The sequence below is a fragment of the Phytophthora infestans genome, genomic scaffold, assembly GCF_000142945.1.
Source record: "Phytophthora infestans T30-4 supercont1.51 genomic scaffold, whole genome shotgun sequence".
Taxonomy (NCBI): domain Eukaryota; phylum Oomycota; class Peronosporomycetes; order Peronosporales; family Peronosporaceae; genus Phytophthora; species Phytophthora infestans.
In genome coordinates this window covers 897,442-901,934 of record NW_003303708.1, presented here as the reverse complement: position 1 = coordinate 901,934, position 4,493 = coordinate 897,442, and the positions used below count along the sequence as shown (strand labels likewise).

The window sequence follows — 4,493 nt, the reverse complement described above, 5'->3', positions numbered from 1 at the left end:
CCAGCGTGATCTTCGTGTCCGGCTCGCCCACTTAGTCAGCAAGCGCACGCTGCCAATGGACATTATGAAGCTCGCGGCTTCTAGCGCTTACGGTGAGAGCGGGTACGGAGTGCTGTCAACGTCCGTACCCCCCGTTCGGGTAAGACGGCATGGACTACTTACGAAGCTGCCGCCGCTTCTGTTCCCAGATTGCGACAGCCTTCGAGTAGTCTATCAGGGGCCGCTCAATCGGCTCCCACGAGCTCTCGGTGTGGGCATAACCTCTCCACATCACGAGGAGCTGTCGCTACCGCAACGCCGCTGCCCCTGAAGAATCCGCTTGACGTGGTAGTGGACGTCTCCGTTCCGGTCAAACAGGAGCGAATGTGACCTCGTACGAGTACGAGTACTCGGCGCCTCCGAAACGCTTCTTTCGTCCAAGCACTTCTCCTGTGGGTCCTATGCAGGGCCCTGAGGTTGGCCGCCTTCATCAACGCGTCCTCGTGCTTGAGATTGCACCTGACCTTAGGACTAGCGGTGATGCAGCCGCCCAGGCCGGGAATCAGGGCGCGCTCGCTCGTCTTGCGGTCCGACTGAACCTGTTGGAGTGGGAGGTCTCAAGCCTGCATCTGCGGGTGTACCGGCGGTCCTCCGATCTTGACGAGGCCTTCCGTATAATCCGACGTATCGAGGCTCTGCTGCCACGTCCGGAGCCGCATTCGGCGCACTCCCTGTCGTACGCGTATGGTGCGTACCCGACGCACTCGACATACTCGGCGTATCGTTCTGGGGTCCGTTCGTACGCCCCCCCCCTCCCGGCTTACGGACTCGACCGCAGCCTTGCTACCCAGCCCAAGGTTTGGATCCCTTATCCAATGCCCTCGTCGACGTCTGTGGCAGACCTCGCTTTGGCTCTCGCTTCAAGGAGCTGGTCTGCGAGCCAGCAACCCCCTGCGGATCATAGTACCGCTTAATACGTCCAACGTAGAACGTCGGGTGCGCCGTCATTGACTTGGCCAGGTCGATGGTGTACGACGCACCATGCCAGGCCAGGACTTCGTCCAATGCAGTGGTGCTTCAGCTTGTTGCTGCTGACCGAGCTTACCGTGTTTAGCAGTAGGCTCCTCGTGTCTTATAACACTAATTCACCCACCTTAAGGTCACTTAAGTTTCTTCTTTCACGTTTGTCAGAGTACTCCTTCTGTCTGTATTGGACCGCTGCCTTGACATCGCTGATCACGCTCCGCTTGGTATCCACAAAGGATTCCACTTGTTTTCGCAGCGAAACCGGTCTCCCATCTGAGACCTAGAAGGAGAAAGAGCTTTTCGAGCCTCTCCCCCACTTAACATAGAGAATGCAGTGTCTCCTCGAAGAGTGAGTTAAGAAGGACGCACCATGGTGCTGGAACGTCGAGCACGACGGAGCCTTTGAGGCTGTGAAGGAGAGCCTCCTCCAGGCTCCGATCCTTGCGCTACCGGACCCGGATAGTCCGTTTAGCGTCGTCTGTGACGCCTCCGATTTTGCAATCGGTTGTGCTTTACTACAAGCAGACGCCGAAGGGCGTGAACGCGTGATCGTGTTTGAGTCTCGCCAGCTCAAAGCTGCAGAGAAGAACTATCCAGTTCATGACAAAGAGCTACTTGCAATGAAGTATGCTCTAGTCAAATTTAGGGTACACCTGCTAGGCTCTAAGCCTTTTGTGATCTTTACTGATCATGCGTCGTTACGCACTGCGACACAGTCGCCTCATCTCTCTCAGAGAATGGCAAGATGGCTTTCCTTCTTTGCCGAGTATAACTTCGAGGTGAAGTGCAAGCCGGGGCGGCTTAATGTAGTGGCCGATGTGCTCTCGCGCAGGCCGGACTACGAGTTAACTCATGTCACGACAGTGACGTCGTCAGTGCCTGACTTGATACGCGGAGCGTATGCACAAGACGACGTGTGCGTAGCGCTGCTACGGGCTCTTGGGAGCGAAGAGTTTAAAGACTCTGACAAGGAATTGTCTGGGCGCTTACGGGCGAGGCTGCATCGATACTCACTCGATGGCGGCCTGCTGTACTACAGCACCGACTCTGAGGATAACCCTCGTGTAGTCGTTCCTCATGATGAGGAACTAAAGTATCGAATCCTCTACGAGGTTCATGATACGCCCGTGGGCGGGCACTTAGGTCGGGAGAAGACCTATGGCTCGGTGAGCTCGATGTGCTGGTGGCCCAAGATGTATAAGTGGGTCGGCACCTATGTACGCACGTGTGAGACGTGTCAACGGACAAAGTCCGCGCCGAGCACGGCAGCGCCATTGGCGAGTTTGCCTGTCCCCAAGGGATGCTGGCAGTCCATGAGTATGGACTTTGTGTTTGGCCTTCCCAAGGATAAGGCGGGAAACACGGGTATAGTGGTTTTTGTAGACCGATTGAGCAAGATGGCTCATTTAGCGGCAGTGCCGGACACCATTGATGGTGAAGGTACAGCTTTGCTGTTTTCAGACCGAGTCTTTCGCCAACATGACTTGCCAGAGGCAATTGTCTCGGATCAAGACCCGCGCTTCACCGCGAAGTTCTGGACGTCCCTCTTCAGAGTGCTCGGCACTCGTTTGGACATGTCCACAGCGGACCATCCGCAGACCGATGGTCAAACCGAACGCGTGAATCGCGTTGTGGAGGATACCCTCCGAAGCGTATGCGCTGAGGCGCCAAAACGCTGGAGCCAGATGCCCCCACTCGTTGAGTTTGCATTAAATAATGCAGTGCACGCCTCGACAGGCTACACTCCGTTCTATGTGAACGGCTTGGTTAACCCTCGCGTCCCACTGACGCCGCCACGCAGTGGCTCAGGGCTTGATGGGGGAGGGATAGTCGAGCGGCTAGCTGATGTCAGCCCTGTTGCGGTTCGCAAGCAAGTCGATGACTTTGTCTCTTTGAGACTGAGCGTAATGCGTCAAGTACGCGACGCTATGGCTGAAAGCCAAGACACGCAGAAGGAACATGCAGATGCCAAGGACAGAAGCAATGTTGAGAGGTTTGAGGTCGGAGACCAAGTTTTATTAAACGCTAAAAACCTACCTACTCATGCAGTGTCTGCAGTCTTCAAAACGAAGTTAAGACCTCGGCTCATAGGATTGTTTAAGGTCGTGGCCAGGAAGGGCCTAGCGTATACGCTTAACCTTCCGAAGAAGATGCGCACGCATCCGGTCTTCTATGTTGGCTTGCTTAAGCCATATCAAGACCCTGCTCAGGTGAGCGCGGAGGCGTTGGCACCAACGGTGGCTGGACCACGGACAGCTGCAGGGCAGCAAGTGGTAGAGCCACGGGAGGCTGAACGACAGCAAGTGGTGGATCCACAGATGGCTGATCAACAGCATGTGGCAGAGCCACAGGTCGCGGAGCGAAGTGCTCGAGATGCAGGAGCAAGCCAAGCTGAACGCTCAGCCGAGCGACTGGACGCTCAAGGTCCGAGACCTGGTTGTGAGTCAACAGTGGTGGCTCTAACCTTTCCACAAGGTGGATCATCTCTTCGAGATCGACCGATGAGCGTGAACGAGAACGTTCGCGTCGTGGACGCCGGCGTCGTATGGACGCAGACGCCGTTCGGCAAGTGCTGGCTCTCCCCGCGAGAGCCCAGCTGAGACAGGCCTCCTCCAGCTCTGCTCGTGAGCATGGTGAGCTCCACTTTCACGTGGAACGCTTGTGGCGTGGCGTAGACGCCAGGGTCGTACCCAGTACTTGTGAGTGGAGGGGTAATCCTCACTCACAGAACTCATGGGAGTTTGAGGCTATCCTCCAGCAAGATTGCCCTGACGTCGTTGACGCTTACGACCGGGCACATCATGTGCCGAAGCGCCACCATGGCGTGCGACAGCGTCGCCAGGCGCTGGGCGCCTCCCACTAGAGTGGGGAGCGATCAGGTCAGTAGTTGAGCTCAGGCTCTGACCAGTGGCTGCAGCAGCCAGCTCGTACGTATGAGCGGTGCTCGCAGCGGGAGCAGGAGGTGGAGAGACCTCGTAGTGTTAGGGACATGGTCCCGAAGGAAGCAGGTGCTTCGTGTTGTGCTGAACAATGTTCAGGCACAAGCGTCTCGATAGACGCATTGTTGTTTTGAAACAACTTGCTCGATGAGCATGATCCAAATGTGGATGCGCTGTAACAGCGAAAGTGGTGTCCCGGACGGGGATCGATTCACTGGCCTTGGGCTTAACAGGCCGGAGCTCCACCATTGAGCTATAAGGGCGATGCCCGTACGTCAGTCCGAAAACGGACTTCTCATGGTATGAGAGGGCTGCGCCCGGGTGGATTTGAACCACCGACCTGTGGCTTCCAAAGCCAGCGCTCGACCACTGAGCTAAAAGAAGATTGCCCTTAAGCTTGTCCAAGCGTGGACAATCGTTCATGTAACGAGAGGGCTGTGCCCTGGTGGGTTAGAACCACCGACCTGTGGCTCTCAAAGCCAACGCTTAACCATTGAGCTAAAAGGGTGTTGCCCTTAAGCTTGTCCAAGCGTGAACAATCGTTCATGG

General features: G+C 56.3%; 1 pseudogene across 1 annotated transcript; it reads right to left on the bottom strand.

The window, feature by feature from the left end:
* Positions 1–4,135: 4,135 nt before the first annotated feature.
* On the bottom strand, positions 4,136–4,207 carry PITG_29082 (annotated as a pseudogene). Its single transcript has one exon. The product of its transcript is annotated as a tRNA-OTHER (tRNA).
* Between the last annotated feature and the right edge of the window lie 286 nt (positions 4,208–4,493).